Raw genomic sequence first — 20,836 nt, 5'->3', positions numbered from 1 at the left:
ACAAAAGGAACAGAAATAAACATATACATGAGTATTACAGGAATGACACAAGTAAATAAAGGAAAAATAAGAATACACTTTGAATTATTAAGTTGACACATGAGCATTAAAGAAAACATGACAGAATAAATAATGTCTGAACATCTTCCCAAAGTAAAGAATATATTAAGAATGCAGATTAGATTTGAGGATAACAGTATTCCCCATCATTGTGAATGCAGCTTAGTACTAAAAGAAGAAAAAAAACTTATAACAAAATTATCTTATCAGGTAAACACTCAGAGACAGGAAGAACACAGGCACTCAAGGGTACACGTAAACATATAGGGGAATAACACAACAGGAAAGGATGGGATCTGTTTTCAATGTTATATTTGGTACTGCCGTACTTGTGATGAGTATTTTATACCTCTTTTTAATATTTTTTTTCAACACATGTTTCCAAAGAAGTCCTGTCTATCTGTATTTATACTTTCATATATTTCTTATCTCATAATTTGTTTCCAAGAAATTCTACCTAACAAAGTAATTGTTCCTCATTACACAATACTATCTGGCCAAAAATGTTTCTTATAGCTTCTAAACTCATTTCTTCCCAACTCATCACAACTCATTTTCTTATATAGCATACCCCCTCTTAAACTAACTTAAGTCTATTGAGCTGATATACATAAACTAGAGAACGAGGCAATGCAGCAGCACAAAACATTTAACACAAACCACAATGACAAAAAATGCAAAGTAGTAAAGCAAGTAGCAGCATATCTGAATTAGTAAAGGAAATGCAACATTACAACTAATATAAGGCAGTATGCAGCGAACAAGAAAAATCAATCAGTGATAAAACTGGCTTATCAGAGTAATACAAGGTAAAATTCAGTAGGACAATGCCTGACAGATAGCAGCAGTAAATTCTGTATTTTACACCTAAACATGAGAAAGCACAAGCAGAAAAGAAATATTACACTAAAGAGAGCAATGCAGATAAGGGAACCGTCTATTCACATCTTATCACAAAAGTGGTGCGCCACAACAACTTAATCTATCAAAAAATTACCAAGTCCCTGAAAAGAAAATTATGTATGTAATTCCTGTTACTAGTCCATTCAAGTGCTCTTTCTTATTGCTCTTTCCTTTCCAAGTGCCCATTTTAAGAATGTGGACCATAAAATTATTATTTAATGGATCTGTTGTCAGAAAATTCACATTATCATATGTATTAATTTTTATTTTATAAAACCAATGCTACAGTCGAGCTAGAAACCAGACACCAAACAAAATAAGCAAATACGTACAAAGCAAAGCACAAAAACATATGGCATTTCATACGTCAGTAAAAAGTCTCTCAACTCTCATGGAAAGACACTTGTCATAATCAGGTGTGTATACATAAGAATATTTCTCATCAGTTCATAAGCATTTCAGTAAACAGCACAAAGTACGAGCTGCAAAGTGTAATAATATGTTTCCAAGAAATTGTGTGTCGAGTTTGTGGTGCATTTTCCAAAGAAACGTCAATAGCTAGGTCAAAGCCTCTCTTTTCTACAGCTTTGCAAGCACTTTCAGGAGTGTGGCGAGCTTCAAAGTGGCTGAGGCGGCGCCAGTAAAGTTGAAAGGCAATAAAACAATAGGTATATTTCAAAGCGGCTAATGCACAGCCCAGCACAGTACAGCATTACGTCAAGGTCACATATGACAGCAGCTTCCGCTGCATTGACAGTCTGAGACAAATAAAAAATTTCACAGGCTGAAAATTTACATTGGAATCGTACAGAAACGAAATCAAATAAATAACAGTGTCCAAACATTTTTCTCAGCATTGTGGTACTCACATTCACATATGTACTCACATCTCATTATTATTTAAGTACGATTCTTGGTTTCTAACAATCTTTTCCTCAGTAAGAGTCCCTAGTCACAACTCATTATTCACATACATAAACGTCAATACTGCTTCAATAATTCATCATAATAAACATGTAGCATAATCATATTCCGTGTATAGCATCGCCTTATTGATCACAAACATATCTGAACATCATAATACACAATGTCGTCGTAATAAAAAAACACTCTTGCTCCATTCAATAGTGTCATCTACCTCAAAGGTACTTCAAAAATGAAGATCCCATATAATATAAATCTCTCAAAGCTCTCACAATATCACAATGGTGCCGAAAATGTATGTGAACAATTCACAAAATACGAAGTACAACTTCCTAAATGCAAAGAAATAGAACTGTGTAATTACGTAGGCATGTGTCACTGATGTAGTAAATGTTCATTTCCCTCATTACAATGACCAGAGAGCTGTGTAATTCTGTGTTAGAGAAATTTGGTACCGATGTGTAAAACTGTATAAGCAAATATCATATTAGCTAGGGCTCCTTGCGAACGCCACATGCATGGTACACAAAGTAGGCGTACCCCCATAAGGGATAATGTAATTATACCCTCAGATGTTACAGATTAAAACTGCAGAATGAAATGTATCGCCAAAAACCTTCTCTGTATCGTAGTAGTTCAAAAATATATCCTAAAAATGTTCCAAGTACAAAAATTAACCACTGAAATGCGAGTCCGTTAGTGCTTAATTATGCTTCTTGCTGTAAGATAATTTCTGTCATTGGCTAACGGTAAAAAAATACCAAGTGTCGTAGTTATCGCCGTTCATAAGCAAAGTTCTCCAAAAATCAGTGTACTTACCTTTGTCATATACAAAGTGACCTTCAGAGTACTATACTGTAATGTATTGTTGTGTTACGAAAAATATCTGTCTCATTCTAGCTATGCCACAGTAGTCATTACCAAAACATGTTTTACTTCTCAGAAGAATGCAGAAAAACTGTGCAGACATAAAACAGATACAGCGTAAAAGGAATAACAAAAATTGTCACTCGTTAGTAGCGTCGCGGTATAATCGTGTAGCTGTCAAACAAACCAAGTATTGTGTCGTCTGTTCCCAACAAAAGAGGACTCATAAAAATTACTGTCTTAATAAATTTCAAACGTTCTTGATTAAATAGTTAAGTTCAAAATGAGACAAAGCGTAATAGTAACGTAAAGTGAAAAATTTGATAGCAACAACCAAGTCAGAAAGCAAATTACCTCTCAATAAAAGGTTTGAGACGAGAAATGAGGTATAATCTTTGTTTATTTTTTTGTACTCTAATAACCAATTACGAGGAAAGCAATAAGAAAATTGATGAAGCCAAGCCTGTGGGTGTATATCATTAATAGAATTCTTGAATGATCTGAATTTACGCGTTGTGATGAAGAGCTTATAGTCAAAGTCATCATGACGCAGAGTAGCAAATCTGTCATCTGTCATCCTAAAGTTGTGTCGTCGCTTCTATTTCAAGATTCGGTGCACCCTGCCGACTCCTTTTAAGATCTCCGAAATACCATGTATTATTGCTTTGTAACCTTTCCACTATTCTAAATACGTCTTCCTGTACCGGAAGGTTAGTATACTCTGAAATATGTAGTTCTTGTATTATGTGTGCCAACTGGTCTTGTACTACTCGCATTTCTCTCTTGTGTTGCATATTGATTTGTTTCTGACTTAGTTTAGATTTACTAACTTCCTTGTACTTCTCTGTGTCAGTGTGGTAACCACAGAAGACACTGTGTGCTCTGCAACGTGTTCCCATGCCGTCCAAAATGCTGGTACGGAGTTCTTGTGATAGTGTGTTCCATTGCTCCACCAACGATGCTGTTGTAAGGTTCTCATATGTTTTCTGCTATTGTAAATAATTCGCCTTTATTGTACTGGGAAAAATGTGAATGAGCACACTGTAGGGGTGGTGAATAAGATCCTTGACTATGTGTGTAATTTTATCTGTGATTGACTCGTTAGTTAGTCTGTTGTGCAGCGCTGGACATTCTTATCTGGGGCAAGGTTGCATGCAGTTGAGAGTTTCAGAGAATGAGATGTGTCTTCTGTGAATCTGGGAGAAGCTGTTTGGAATACTTTACTATGGAGGCGCAAATATTTATAATATGTTCTTGTTATTTGTAATTTTGGACAGGATTTTGAGGGAATTTGCGAGGTATGTTTTCAATTTCTTGGTAATGACAGAATTTTGTAATTGTTAGAGTCTTCCTGTATTATACCTCCTTCTATATCAACGATCAGAGTTTGATTTCTTATAAAAACTTTTGTGTAAAGTAAAACCTACCTCCATGTCTTTACTGTAGTAAAGATCTGAATTTTTATCGTGCGGGTTAGCACTTTACGCCATACGAAGGAACAGACTCTTCTGACCAAAAAAAAAAAAAAAAAAATTCACCAGCGTAGAGTATTTATCTGCAGCTCCTGCATCTGATGATTTGTATTTGTTTTCGAGAACATCAGTACTGCAGATACAAATACAGCATGCTGAGCAAGAAGAAAGTCACTTTTGTTGGGCAGATCTCACCGTGCATTGTTGTGCAAATAGTGCGTAGCCAGGGTTTTCAGGCACTGTACCAGCAAATAAATTAATTTTCAATGAAGTGTATTGGTAATTTCAAACAGTTATCTTCTTCCTAGTAGATCAATGACTTATATTTGTGGATATTCTTAGTCTAACGTAGCACTTAACGCAGCCTTCGCAATGTGCTTCGGTAATGAGTTTTAGTTATGTAGTTTTCACTGAGCACACAGTTACTTCCTTTTGGCAGTCAATTACATTCGTTTTCTTTATTTCAAATGTTGGTTTTCTTGAAGTCTCAAATTTTCATGTTACCACATTGTTCACATGCGCAATAGAGACAGTTTTCAGACATTAATAATTTCAGCGTTCAGTTGCAAGGTAAGATTTTTTAGTCTACCTATGTTTCGATGCCGATAATGATATCTTCTTCAGAACCTGTTTTAAGTATTTTATACCCTGCGTCCATATATCTTTTAGCTGTTTTACTTGCCTCGGCAGGTAGAAATTTACAAATCTTGAACATAATGCAGCGCTTCAGCAATCGTGAATTGTTCAGACATTAAGAATTACAACCTTCAGTTGTAAGGTAAAAGTTTTTAGTTTACCTAGTTTACGATGCCAATAATGGTATCTTCTTCAGAACCTGTTTTAAGTATTTTATGCAATACGTCCATATATCTGTTAGCTGTTTACTTGCCTCGGCAGATACAAATTTACAAATCCTTAACATAATGGATCGCTGGACGTAGTGTATAAAATATTTAAAACAGGTTCTGAAGCAGATACCATTATTGGCATCGAAACCTAGGTAAACTAAAAAAATTTTACCTTGAAACTGAAGGCTGAGTTTCTCAATGTCTGAACAATTCACGGTTGCTGAAGCGCTGTATTATGTTAAAGATTTGTAAAAGAGTCAGTTTTGCTCAGCACTTGAATACGATATCTGAAGTATACGTCACGTGATGTGAAAGATTTCGAAATCTGTATATTAAGTTTTCCCTTATTTATAGAAAGCTTATAATTACAGCTGCTGCATGTTCGCTACTGCATGCGGAAGTGCTGCAATACGTCTCTTCAACGTCCCTCGCGCAGTCCATGGGATTTAAGTCAGAGGAACAGGCAGCCAGACCCAACCGCCTTATATCCTCTCGTTCCAAAACCTCCTCCAAGTGCTCCGTGCTGTCCGATGCTGTCGCACATTCTCATCCATAAAACTGAAGCCACCCGTGGAAAGAGTCACACTGAGAAGCAGTCCAGTGTCACAAAAACGTTTATCGGTTGATGCACTGTGATGAAATATTTAGATGTCAGTGGAAACATCCAACATTATGCCTCCCAGGACAACCTAAACAACTGTGTTCGACAATATTCGTGGTTCAGTCATGTGTTTCCATCACCGGGATTGTGAGGGTACACCCAGCATCGGTTTGGCGGTGCAGGTGTTATACCGTGGGGACGTACGATGTTGCAAGTCTGTACTGGCGTCCAAATATTTGAACATGCTATGCTCACCAGTCAACGGTATTGTGACACTGTACTCTTCCCCACTGTGCGTCTTTCCAGATTTGCATTTCGTCCTAAGTTCCATTTTACGGATGACAATGCATGACCCCCTCGAATCACACAGGTGGTGGAGCTCTCGGAACGAGAGGATATTCTAGGAATGAACTGGCCTTCCCGTTCTCCCAACATAATCGAGCACCCGTAGAATGTTTGGGAGGCATATTGCAGCAATTCCACATGCAACAATGACCATCCAGCAGTGTTCAGCCGCAGTGGTATCGGGAATGGAACGCTGTACGAAAGAAACTTCTTACCAACATTGTAGCCTGCGTGCGAGCCCGTTTGACAGCAGGCATTGCCGTCCTTGGTATTCATACATCCTGTTAAGAACCATGTCCCGCCATTCGTAGTGTCTAGAGGTAAATCACGAATCGTGGTACTTCAGTGCAATTATTGTCTTTGGACAGAAGTGTCATTTATGTTCGTCTCATCGTGTATTTCTTTCAGTTACCTTCTGAACTATACCGTAGCAGTTCTTTCGATGTAAGTCTATGGACCAAGTTTTATCAAGCGTGGCAGCGAGCCATCATGCGAAAGTTATTTTTGTTCTTACATTTTGCATACCAGTGTGTTAAATAATAAAAAGAAATGTATGAGTAGGGCCTCCCGTCGGGTAGAGCGTTCACCAGGTGCAGGTCTTTCGATTTGACGCCACTTCGACGAAATTCGCGTCGATGGGGATGAAATGATGATAATCAGGACAACACAACACCCAGTCCCTGAGCGGAGAAAATCTCCGACCCAGCCTGGAATCGAAACCGGGCCCTTTTTTCCATTTTAAGTTATTTATTTATTTTTATGTGTATTTGTTGAGATCACATAGGAGCCCTCCAGGCGAAAAACCATTATGTATAATTACCTTCAATAACAAACAAAGTAAAAGGGAATTACAGAAATTAAAGACAACGCCCTCCTGGCAGAACAGGCAAAATAGCATCCGCGTCCCGCCAACTTGTGGGCAGACGCACACTGAAGCCCAAGGCAGTCAGGCATGTTTCAGGCACGTCTTCACGAAGAATATTGCATTTTGCCAGTGCATTTGACTGAGTCCTGGTATTACACAATCTCACTGAAATCGCCCTCTCATACCTGGGACACCCAAGCTGCGGGGAGGATCGAAGAAGGCACTACCCAAAAAGTTGACCTAGTACTGACGGTATCGCGGATGGTGCACGAGAAAAGTAAAGCGATCTTGCAGGGACGTCCAAAAACCAAGAACACTCTTATCACCTTCATGGAACATATAAGAGATCGACAGTCCTTTTATCCAGATCACAGCTTTAGTCTTCGTACATGGGAAATATGTTTCATTTGGGAACAGAAGAGATTTCGGTGTAATGGCATGGGGAGTCGTACGTAGGAGAAAGGAAAGCATTTTATGAATCAGCTGCCACAACTCTACAGAAGATCGAAACATCAGTCGATGTCCGTCTGAATCAAGCGTGTGACAACAAGGGCACAGCGGTGAGTCGGTCATTTTTATGGCATGCAGACGAAGTTGTGTCATGTACTTTCCATTAAGGACCAGATACCAGGTCGCACGAGCGATCGTGTCGAGGAGTATATGGTGCACAGAACTCCAAGTCACGGGCCATGCGATCGTAGGATACCGCCTTTCCACAACATTCCGAGTATGATTTCTCAACCCTTAGGATTGACATTCTGTCGTGCTGACCAATCAGCTACCGGGGGCGGACGTGTTAAGTAATAACTTTCATCACATCAACATACTGCACGGCTACCTCAGAATCACGTCTACCTGGCGTCAAATCTCCCGCACTGGTGCGCTTTGTCAAACCAGGAACCCGTACACGAAGGGACATCCTCATAGACCGGCCTCAGATAACCATAAATCGATGTGATGCATACGTACCGCGTGCATCAGATGATCAATTTTGTTATAGTATAACAGATAATTTAATTGCAGTCTGAGGCAAATTTTTTCTTTCAGTTTATCGTACAACTGCGTTCGTAGTTGGGAGAGAGAGTGAGCGGGAGAAAAAGAGACAAATAGGGAGGCCCGTAGAGAAAGGGTGGGTGGGGAAGAGGAAGCAGTTTTCTGTTGTTCTCAAACAGGTGCAGCTGACGCTGAGGTCGCTGGCACAGTACAGGCCTTGCAACCGACTGATTCTGTATACCAGGGCTTCCCAAACTTTTCAGCAGGTGGACCCCTTCTTCAGTCGAAAATCCATGGCGCACCCCTAGTCAAGAGCACAATAACTTTAAATTTCAGAGCGAAACCCATGGGAACTGAAAGCTCTTTAATGCAAGTTCCATGTTCCCAATGATCCCCCCCCCCCCCCGAAGTATCGATAGTCTTTGGTTTAGAGATGAATGAAAACAACTTGATGGTCAAAAATCGACTTATGAAATAGGTAGTGCACTGACAAAGCAAGTTTAACATTTAATGATGCCTGGGGCCGCATACGTACCAGCGAGTGCTGTGATTGGTCTACAAAGCTCGCTCTGCGCGTGCGTGAAAGGCTTCAGCGCATCTACCGCCGTGAGCTGGCGCACAAACGACCCCCGTATTGTTGCGAAACAATCAGAGAAGACGCATTCTCCGGCACTAAACTGTGTATGCGTTCTCACTTAGGAACCGCAAAGGCTGCTTGGGAATACGACCAGAAGTAAATGCACACATGTTTTTCACACAAAAAAATGTGATGAATCTGATTTTCACATTTTTATTCAATAATTTTACTCATTATTTTACACGATTTGGTGAAGGGTGGCCGCGGACCCCCTAGAAAGAGCCGGCGGACCCCTCCACACGTTGGGAAGCCCTGCTGTATACACTTTCCCTATGAGTATAAAGACGTCGTACTGAATTTTGTTCGATCTTTTTCATACTCCATATACAGACTAGTATTTATAATACAACCATACCGTAAAAATATCAGTTCATTATATCCAGTGCATTCGGGGATATAAAATTTTAATTTATAATGTTAGAAGCCAAGATCGCTTGACTGAAACAGTCTTCCTGAGTTCTCGTCGTCGCATCATCTTTAGTAATGTACCCCCTACAGTTCCTACACTCTTTATTTTGGGCGTGAATATTTTATTTAGCAAGTTTTATTTATATGCAAACGAATGTGGAGCTGTGTTATTATAATTGGAGCATTTTCTCAGTATGTCGACGAGACTGAAGTAGATCTGTAATTATATTTCTATGAAATCTGAGTATCTGAGAATGATAATTAGTTACTGTCCAACAGGTTATGAAATGCACCATAACAAATGAAGCGATCGTGGCTTCTATTACACTGACGGAAAAAAGTCGCAACAACAACAAAAAATCATAAATGTAGAATAATGAAATTTCGGGAATGCATTTGTCCAGGTAACATGCAGCATTTTAGTGATTAACACTGCAAGATCACAGGTTAATGTATGCGTAATATAAGCCATTGTTAATGTGAAATGTTCCTTCATTAATAACCGGAATAATCGTCAGAATGTTGAATGCAAGCATGTAGACATGCATGCAATGTATCGTACAGGCGCCGGATGTCAATTTTTGGGATACAGTTCCACGCCTGTTGCACTTCGTCGGTCCATACAGGAACGGTAAAAGTTCTTTGTGGATGACGCTGGTGTTATCGCCGATGACGTGACATATGTGTTCGATGGGAGACAGTTTTGATGATAGAGCAGACCAAAGCCATATGTTAACTCTCTGTGCATGCTGGGTTCCAACAGCAGTATGTGGGCGAGCGTTATCGTGTTGGAAAACACACCCTGGAATGCCGTTCATGAGTAACAGCGCAACAGGACTGGCGAAAAAATTTGCAGTCAGCGTCAGTGGGGTAACCATGGGAGTGCTCCCGCTGCCATACGAAATCTCCCCCCCCCCCCCCCCCATAACTCAAGGTCTACGTCCAATGTGTGTAGGACGTAGACAGGTAGCTTTCAGCAGAAACCAGAACAGACCACAACAGACATTGAGCCCTCGCTTGACGCCACTGAAGTTGGCAGTTATTTGGGGTCATTGGAATACATGCTACAGGGCGACTGGCTCGAAACTGTTCTTGAAATAAGTGTACGAGAATGTAACAGTTTGTTGTGCCGCTCCGGTGCTGCTCAAATTGCTCCTGCAGGTGCAGTACTATGCGCCAGAGCCATACACGATGGTCTCCCCTTTGGGTAGTGTCACGTGGTGTTCCGGAGCCCTTTCTTCTTGTGCCCACAGCCGCCAACAATCATATAGAGTGACATGTATTTAAAGAAAATCTGATCTACGTACTTGTAATGGTTCTTGTAATGGTACTACTAGTGCTCCTCATATACGACCAGTGCGAAACTGGAATAATCATCTTTCAGATGTAGTAACAAGCCTACTAATATTCGTTTGTATCGCACAACTCCTTCTTGGTCTTGTTTTCTTGCGTCAGTATATTACAAATTACAGCGTTATAACGCTAACAACGTGTGTAAATTATATAAAATTTTACCCAAAAGCCATTTTCACTTTCCTGGTATTACAAAAGACAGATAAAGCTTATTACGACTTAATTTAAAATATCTGTTGAAACTACAATTAAAAAGATTCAGTTCACAGAATTTGTTTTTCTAGATTTTTCCATTATTTTTTTTTATATTAGCCTGCTGGTGTAATAGTAACCAATTTTAGAAAATTACTATTTATGAGGGTGAGTCAAATGAAAACCTTAAACTTTCTTTAAAATATTATTTATTGTGCAGAGGTGGTACAAAGCTGTATCACTTTTCAACATAATCTCCCTCACGCTCAATGCAAGTCCTCCAGCGCATTAAAAAAAAATTCTTTTTGTTGTCCGCACAACCACTCATGCACCGCGTGGCGTACCTCTTTATCAGAACGGAACTTCTTTCCTCCCATTGCGTCCTTCAGTGGTACAAACATATGGAAATCACTTGGGGCAAGGTCTGGTGAGTATGGTGGATGAGAAATACACTCAAAATGTAGGTCTGTTGCAACTGTTGTACGGGCAGTGTGGGGCCTTGCATTGTCACGTTGCAAAAGGACACCTGCTGACAGCAATCCACGTCGCTTTGATTTGATTGCAGGCCGCAGATGATTTTTTTAGGAGATCTGGGTATGATGCACTGGTGACATTGGTCCCTCTAGGATGTAATGCTCCAAAATGACACCTTTTTCATCCCAAAAGAGAGGCAGCATAACCTTCCCTGCTGATGGTTCTGTTCGAAACTTTTTTGATTTTAGTGATGAGAAATGGCGCCATTCCTTGCTCGCTCTCTTCGTTTCCGGCTGGTGGAAGTGAGCCCAGGTTTCGTCCCCAGTAACTATACTTACAAGGAAGCCATCACCTTCTCGTTTATAGCGCCGAAGAAGTTCTTCACAAGCATCAACACGTCGTTCTATCTTTTTAGGAGTCAGCTGCCGTGCCACCCATCTTCCAGACACTTTGTGAAACTGGAGCACATCATGCACAATGTGGTGTGCTGACCCATGCCTAATCTGTAAACATGCCGCAAAGTCATTCAGTGTCACTCGGCGGTTTTGCTTCACTATGGCTTCAACTGCTGCAATGTTCTGTGGAGCCACAACTCGTTGTACCTGACCTGGACGAGGAGCATCTTCCACTGAAGTCACCCCATTTGCGAACTTTCTACTCCATTCGTAGACTTGCTGCTGTGACAAGCATGCATCACCATACTGAACCTTCATTCGTCGATGAATTTCAAAAGGTTTCACACCTTGACTACCCCAAAACCGAATAACAGAACGCTGTTCATCCCTGGTACAAGTAGCAAGTGGGACGGCCAACTTTATACTGATACTGCAACGGTACGTGTGTATCTATACTATGCTGCCACCTACAGGCCATTGTGCACGCTGTTTGTAGCACGCTTACCAACTTACTGGATAACGGCGCGAAATATCGATTTGTTATTACAAACTTAAGGTTTTCATTTGACTCACCCTCGTAACTATGTTTTATGGTGTGAATGGAGAGCAGAGAGACTGAAAGAGTGAATAGAGGACATGCGCCAAATGTGGTATTTTGCTTAATTCAAAAACTATGTAAAATGTTTGCTTGCATACTTCTTCCCCCATCAGTAATCACATGGCATGTGTTCAAGTGTGCCTGCGATGGTATAAAAACAGCCAGAAGAAAACTTTGAACACAAATCAATTATTAGCTGTTTTCTACGGATAATTCATATTTCTGTCTTATTTAAACTAAATTTGGTTTCGTGATTCCAGTATTTCTGTTTTAAATTTATGACGGTATTCTGTTGGATAAGTTACGGATTACTGTAAGTAAATCTTCAGTCGACATGAATTAATTTATTCCCGCGCTTGGCTTAGCTCTTTGCGCTAAAGTTTTTGCCTCTAGGAGTCTCTCCGGAACCGTGTTCCTCAACAGGTCAATTTGGAACGGCGCCGCCAAAAATTTTCTTAAGGTGAAGAAAATCTTACATTATATCCGTTTTTATCGTTATTATGAAGCAGTTATAGTTTTAAACGTTTTAGTGAGACTTTGGAGTTTCTAAGTAACTCAGTTTGGAAGTTATTTGCATGTTAAATTCCTTGTCTTACGTAGAATTCCTCGTGGCGTGTTTCGTAAACTTGTCGAGACGTGTTTCTAAGAAGACTACAGAAAGAGTTGATGCGGTACTCACAAACAGCTGTCGGTCCGTGACTGTATAGGACGTGAAAATCATTCTAGTGGCACTGCTGAACTTTTGACTGCTTTCGTGTGAAAAAACTTGTAGCAAAAACAATAATTAACTTCTACCACTAAAAGTTTCGGCAGTAAATGCGTACTTGATATCAGTTTACCTCGTGGTTTGGAGCTAATAAAGCCTAGTTTACTGAACTTAATCCAGTTCAAGTTAATTAGAGTCTTGCACGTCCGATATTAACATTACTGCTTCCAAGCTTGTGTTATGCGGCATTTTCTTCTAAGGTATTTATTATTTCCTTCACAGCTGCTTCTGTCGGCTGGACCAACAGTTATCAATGCAGAATGAAGCGGACAGACACTAAGAAGCTTACTGTGGTAGGTGCAATGAATTATGAGTGGTACAAAGAATAAAACCGCCTCGCCACATAGGATGCACTTAGCATCGAGGAAACGTAAAGTTGAAGTGAGTTGAACTTTAAAAGCATCAGTGCAAACACATGAAAAAGAGTGACCCACACAGGTGCAGATATTTCCGAACATTAAACACAGGTGAAGAATTTAAACTCTGTGCACATACGGTGTACAGAGGAACAATATTAGAGACGTGTCAAGATTCAGCTGGCTCAGAGGTTGTGAATTACCTCGGTAGCCCGGAATCAGTTGTCAGAGGCGAGGGGTACTTTACTGGAAGCAGGGGCAGTTGGTAACCATGGACGGCGCTGCGGAGACCCAGATTCTATACTGGAACTGGTGCATCTTGGCGGACGGATGCAGTGCTGCCAACGAGGACAAAAATCTAGGTATCATTTAACCTCGCTTTGTTTGTTGAGTGTGGAAAGAAATTTGTGGACATGAAGAAACAACACGAGTTTTGCATTAAGTGATGAGAAATAGGGGTAAATTTGGACGAGTCAGTACCTGCAGATGATAGTATGAAAGGTGAATTTAGTTTTGAAATATCAAAAGTCAATAATAATTACTGTCCAAATTCAATGTCTGCTAATTATGGATCGCTTAGTAAAGAAGATATTGTGGAAGCTGATGTTAAGTTTGCACCATTTTTTGTGAAGAAAATAAAAAGAGAGCCAGTGTCAGAGGCTTGTGAGTAGAAAGACAGTACTGCAATGATGTTACGAAGTCTTATGAAACAAACGGGCAAAAGTGATTCTAAAAAGAATGAAGTGGATTCTGATATAAATAGATTGGGCAATGAAATGAATGGATGTGAAAGGAATGGGTTAGATTCTGCGTTTAACCAATGGTTTATTAAACAGTCAGCATAATTTAATATCAAATTAAAGAGTTTTGGAAAGGAAATACAAAGGGAAATGGATTGTAAAACATCTAAACTAAGAGACTCAAAGAAAATTGGTGTGTCAGAACTTAATTATAGCTTTAACGGGCAAACTGTCAATTAAAAAACCGATTTATTGCTATTGTCATAACAGTGAAAAGTAAGATAACTAATCTCATAAAGAAAACTTGCTTAAGGTAGCAATCAGCTGGGGAAACAGCTACGAGCTGACAAAAATAAAGTACGTGTAAACATAAATAATGTTGAACAGTGGGGTAACGATGACCATACATGTTTGGCAAATAAAATTATAGAATAAAAAGAACAGAAGAATCAGAGGTGATCAACGGCATGATGATGCAAAATTCAATGGAAACCAATGCATTAATGACAAATTGTTGTGTATCAACAGGACATGTAACCAGTAAATGGAAACGTGTCTTGAAGACCTCTGCATTGGCATAAGATTCCGGACTGGCCCCCCATTCCGATTTCCGGGAAAGGACTTCCAAGGAAGAGATGACCACGAGTAAAACATTGAATAACCAACGAAAGGATAATGTTCCAAGAGTCTGTTTGTGGATTGTCAGAATTTTGAACTTGCTAGGGAAGCTAGAAAATCTGAAAAGGAAAATGTTAAACCTCAGTGTACATATAGTGGAAGTCTGTGTAGTGAAATAAAAAGAAGACAATGATTTCTCATCAGACGAGACATCAGAAGGCAATAGGAATAGCTGCTGAAAATGGTATAGCGGGAGTAGATTTAATTATGAATAGGAGGGTAGGGTACAATGAAATACTGTGAACCGTTCAGTGATATAACTGTTCCCAAGAGGATCGAAGCAAATGAACACCGACAACGGATGTTCAGGCATACATGCGGACGTTCCAAGCCTAAGATAAAGAGTTAGGTATATGAGAGTAGTGAACTGGTAAGTCAGTACGTAAAGGAGACGAAATTCTAATAGTAATGGAGGATTGAAATGCAGTTGTAAGGGAACGGATAGAAAAGGGGGTTACGAGAAAATATGGGTTTGGTAGCGTGAAGGAAAGAAGAGAATGACTGAGTTCTGCGATAAATTTCAGCAAATAATAGCGAATATTCTGTTCAAGAATCTCTAGAGCAGGACTTATAATTGGAAAACGCCGGATGATACGGGAAGATGTCAATTAGATTACATCATGGTCCGGCAGAGATTCCAAAATCAGATACTGGATTGTAAGGTGTACCCAGCCACACATATGGAGCTAGACCACAATTTCGTAGTGATGAAGCTGAAGTCAGGAAGACTCAGCGTACAAAGACGTAGAATACGAAAGTTCTAACAAATGAAGAGATAACCCTGAAGTTCTCTAAGGCTATAGACACAGCAATAAGTAATAGCTTAGTAGGCAATTCAGTTGAAGACGGGTGGACTTCTCTAAAAAGGGCAGTCAAAGAAAATGGAAAGTAAAACTGGATACAGGGAAGGTAACAGCGAAGAAACATGGGTACTAGAAAAAATACTTCAGTTGATCTATGAAAGAAGAAAGTATAATAATGTTCAGGGAAATTCAGGAATACGGAAATGCGAGTCACTTCTTTCTCTTTTGGGAAATCGGTTTTCTGGCTGGTTTGACGCGGGCCTCCACAATTTTCTCTCCTGTGCCATTCTCTTCATCTCAGAGTAGCGACTATGTCCTCAGTTATTTGCTGGATGTATTCCAGTATTTTCTCCCCACAGTACCCTCTAGTACAATACTTATCATTCGCGGATGTCTTAACAGATGTCCTATGATCCTGTCCCTTCTCTTTGTCATTCCACATATTCTTTTCCTCATCGTTTCTGCGCAGAACCTTCCAATTACTTCCCTTATGAGTCCACCTAAGTTTCAATACTCGTCTCTACCAGCACATCTCAAATGCTTCAATTCCCATCTGATCCGGTTTTTCCACAGTTCATGTTTCACTAACATGCAATGCTGTACTCGAAACGAACATTCTCAGAAATTTCTTCCTCAAATTAAGAACAATGCTTGATACTATTAGACTTCTCTTGGCCAGGAACGCCCTTTCTGCCAATGCTAGTCGGCTTCTGATGTCGTCCTTGCTACGTCAGACGTTGAGTATTTTGCTGCCTTAACCTCATATACATCTTGACCATCAATTCTGATGTCAAGTTTCTCGCTGTTCTCTTTTACGATACTTCGCATTACTTTCATTTTTCTTCGATGTACTCTCAGTCAGTATTTTGTACTCATTAGACTGTTGATTCCATTAAACAGATCATGTATTTCTTCTTCACTTTCACTCAGGATAGCGAGGTCATCAGGGAATCGTATCATAGATATCCTTTCATCTTGAATTTTAATTCTAATCCTGAACCTCTCTTTTATTTCCATCATTGTTTGTTCGACGTACAGATTGAACAGTAGGGACGGAAGATTACATACCTGTCTTAAATCCTTTTGAATCCGAGCATTTCTTCCTTGGTCGTCCACTCTCATTTTTACCCTCTTGGCTCTTATACATATTGTACATTACCGGTCTTAGCCCTATGTTCCTCGAAATTTCGAACATTTTGTACCATTTGACATTGTCGAACGCTCTTTCAGGTCCGAAAATCCTATGAACGTGTCTTGACTTTTATTTAGTCTTGTTTCCGTTATCAAGCGCAACGTCAGAATAGCCTCTCTGGTGTATTTACCTTTCCTAAAGCCGAACTGATCGTCATCTAGCACAACCTCAATTTTCTTTCTCATTCTTTTATATATTATTCTTGTCAGCAACTTGGACGCATGAGCTGTTAACCTGATAGTGCAATGATTCTCGGCCTTGTCAGCTCTTGCAGTCTGCGGAATATTGTGGATGAAAGTTTTCCGAAAGTCAAATGGCATGTCGCCAGACTCATACAACCTACACATCAACGTGAATAGTCGTTTTGTTGCCATCTTCCCCTATAATCTTAGAAATTATGATTGAGTGTTATCATCCGTTCCCTCTTATTTGATCTTAAGTCCTCCAAAGTTCTCTTAAATTCTGATTCTAATACTGGATCCCCTATCTCTTCTAAATCGAATCCCGTTTCTTCTGCTATCGCAACAGACAGATCTCCCCCCTCGTAGTGGCCTTCAGTTTATTCCTTTCATCTATCCGCTCCCTCCTCAGAATTTAACAGTGGCATTCCTGTTGCTCTCTTAATGATACTACTCTTGCTTTTCATTTCAATGAAGCCTGTTTTGTTTTTTGTTTTTTCCCTGTTGGCTGACTCAGTCATTCCGACAATCATTTCATTTCGGTTTGTTCACAGTTTTCATGCAGCCATTTCGTCTAAGCTCTCCTGCACTTTCTGTTTATTTCATTCCTCAGCCACCTGTATTTCTTTAATCCTGAATTTCCCAGAACATTTCGTACTTCCTTATTTCATCGATCATTTGAAGTATTTCTTCTCTTACCCAAGGTTTCTGCGCAGTTGCCTGCTTTGCATCTATGTTTTTCTTTCCAACTTCTGTGATGGCCCATTTTAGAGATTTCCATTCCTCTTCAACTGTATTGCCTACTGAGCTGCTCATTATTGCTTGATCTATAGCCTCACAGAACTTCAAGTGTATCTAATAACTTCTTAGTACTTTCGTATCCCACTTCCTTGTGTACTGATTCTTCCAGACTAACCTCTTAAACTGTAGCCTACTCTTTATGACTAATACATTGTAATCGGAGTCCATATCCTCTGCTGGGTACGCTTTATAAAGCAGTATGTGATTTCGGAATCTCTGTCTGACCATGTTGTAGTCTAACTGAAATCTTCCACTATCACCAGGACTTTTCCAAGTACCTTCCTACTCTTAACTAATCTTACGCCCATTGTACCATTTCCTACTGCTGTTGATATTACCCTATACTCATCGACCAGAAATCATTGTCTTCTTTCCATTTCACTTCATTGACCCCTACTATATCTAGATTGAGCCTTTGCATTTCCCTTTTCAGATTTTCTAGTCTCCCTACCACGTTCAAGCTTCTGACATGCCACCCACCAGCTCGTAGAACATCTTCCTTTTGTTGGTTATGCGGTATTTTTCTCATAGTGACCTATTCCTTGACAGCCATCTCCCGGAGATCTGAATGGTTGACTATTTCGGAATCTTTTGTCAAAGGAGAGGTGATCATGACACTTTTTCAATTACTGGCTACATGTTCTATTAATAGACATGATATATCTTTAATGCAGTGGTTTAGCATTCTTCCTGCATCCTCAGTCCGTTGAATATCGCTGATTCTTCCACCATTAAGGGCAGTTTCCCACCCGTAGGACAAAGAGTGCGCTGAACCTCTGTCAGCTCCTCCCCCTCTTCGACACGGCCGTTGGCAGAATGAGGGTGACTTTTACTGCCCGAAGTCTTCGGCCGCCGGTGATGATTATTAATCAAACCGCTAGACCATGGGTGGCAGAAAAGTCACTTAGGAATGAAATAAACACCAAGTGCAGAGAAGCTGAGGCGTAATTACTCCCTGAAAAATGTGAAGAAATCGAGAAATAGATGGGAAGCACTGATTCAGCATATAGAAAAGTCTAACCAATCATCGGTGAACTTAAACGCCACGTCGGCAACACTAGGACTTCATGCGGAATTCCACTATTAAATGCAGAGGAGAGAGTGCATAGATGAAAAGCGGGGTCGATACAAAAGATACAGGGGAATCAGTATGAGAATCAGAATTTAGAAGGTCTTTGGATGGCTATGATCGAATAAGACAAAAGGGATGGATATATTTTCGTCAGTAGGGACAGGATGGTAGACACATTTTAAGCTATCACAGAGGTTCTCCATGGTACTAGAGAGAGCTGTAGAGGGTGAAAACTGTTGAGACATATAGACTGGAATACAGCCAGCAAGTAAATGAGAGCATAGGTTGCAAGTGCAACTCTGAGATGAAGAGTTGACACAGACCACACCAAACCAGTCAGAAGACTGATGACTCAAAAAAATTGTTGTCAGATAGTGAGGAAGCAGTGACAGCTATAAAATAAAAGCTCATCTGATAGAGATGAAGTAAAGAAAGTAGAGGAAGCTGGGGGCATTGTGAAAATTTTGATAACATAAAAAAATATTACAGGATCTGATAGGATAAGAACAGGAGAATTTTTGAAAAAATTCTTCGACTCATCACTAATAGACAGTTTAAATGAGGCTGCCACAAATAAGATATGGAATTCAAACGATGTGAAGTAGTGCAAGATTTATTAGATGAACCAGGCCCGGAAATTATTGAAAAAACAACGTTACAACCCGTAACTGAGGTTGCAGTTTTTGATGAAAATGTCCCCCGTTTCACGTGATGATGGTCCGGAGATGTTTATGGTGTCAGAGAATTTTGTTGATGCTATCTTTAATTGAAAAGAGGTGATTCGTACGCCTGTTTCCTGGATAAACATTTCTTTAGTTATGAAAAAGTAAGAAAGTAGTTACATATGAGATTATATTACCTGTAAAGAACCCAAATTGTACAACTGTACCACAGTTTTCTTATTATCTTCAGCTTACAAGCGGAAATATTTGCTGGTGCATATCTTTTACAAAAACACAAAGATGGAGTTTGGAATAACGGAATTGTCACGATAGTAGATGGGAAATTTTCTAACTATAACTTTTGCCGGAAAAAAGCAAAGTGGGGCGCAATGTGACATACCCATCCGATAGTGTACAAAATAAAAAGACGTAGCTTGGTGTAATGTGTGTGGGGATAATGGTAACTAATTGGTCTGAGGCGACTCAGGACCTTTATGACTTGAGGTGTCTGACAAACAGCAAACAACTCTAGTTGTTAGAGTATCATTTCGTTTTCTTTTTGTATTGTCGTCCTATTACTTCATCCAGAACTTTACTATCTTTTAGCAATAGTGTACATAGTGCTGGTAGTAGATAAGTCACAAGAAGGTCTTAGTGGATAAATTAAAGCGAAAACAGGAGCTATAAAGAGAGTAAGGGCTTATGGGAGTAATTATATAAAATCATCATAGCTCCTAACAAATATATGAGTCATGGTTTTGCAATAAATCTGTAAAGTAATGCAAAAAAAAATAATCTGTAATGATAAGTAATGTGCTATTGTATAATTATGTGTAAGTTTAAGAACAGTTGCAACAATGTTATGATTGTCAATGTACAGTGCCAAAAAAGAAAAAGGGGGGACAGAAATGAGGGAAATAAGGTTTAGTATTAAATGTTTGTTGTAAGCAACAACAACTGTTGTAAATGTTTTCATCATCTTGCAATCGTTGTGGATTTGTATACGCTATGTAAAGGTTATCGGGCAAGAAACAGGAATTGTAAGAATTACATTCTACTGCAGTTAAGAAAGTGTTTGCTAGCTTTGAAAGAAAAGGTGAAGAAATGTGCCTGAAAAGTAAAAGTGATTGTTTGTAAATAAGGAAAGCTTTCAGCTATAACTTGCTAAAGAATAATTTGAGTTTCAAGGACGTTTGATGGCTATGCATTTATTTTTTGGACGCTGGTTCAAGTAGTAGTAGTGCCAGCTAGTGTACTGTTTTCCTTTTATTAGTGGCTTTTAGTTCACATTTTAGTCAAGAATAATTAATATTGAACAATACATTTTTGGGGTGTTACTGAATATAGATTTCAGAGAAATGTAATTGTCATTGTGAAAAAATACCAAGTATGACAGAAAAGAAAAGTATGAGTAATTAAAAGGAACGTGAGTAACTTTTCTCCTTGACTGGGTGCAATGATGTGATTCTTCGGCTTGACGTTCTTTATTTTGCGGGTACGATCCTTTCATGTAGACCCGATACGAGGCTCACTGTTACCTGATTGAGAGCAAATGATTGAAGGCTGTAAAAATGAAATGTCCTTTGTGTAAATGATGTATAAGTGTGAGAAGAATAGATTATCCCTAGTGTGCTTCATGATAAAGCAGATGT

Source organism: Schistocerca nitens, chromosome 2, assembly GCF_023898315.1.
Source record: "Schistocerca nitens isolate TAMUIC-IGC-003100 chromosome 2, iqSchNite1.1, whole genome shotgun sequence".
NCBI lineage: Eukaryota > Metazoa > Arthropoda > Insecta > Orthoptera > Acrididae > Schistocerca > Schistocerca nitens.
This window is presented reverse-complemented; position numbering follows the sequence as displayed.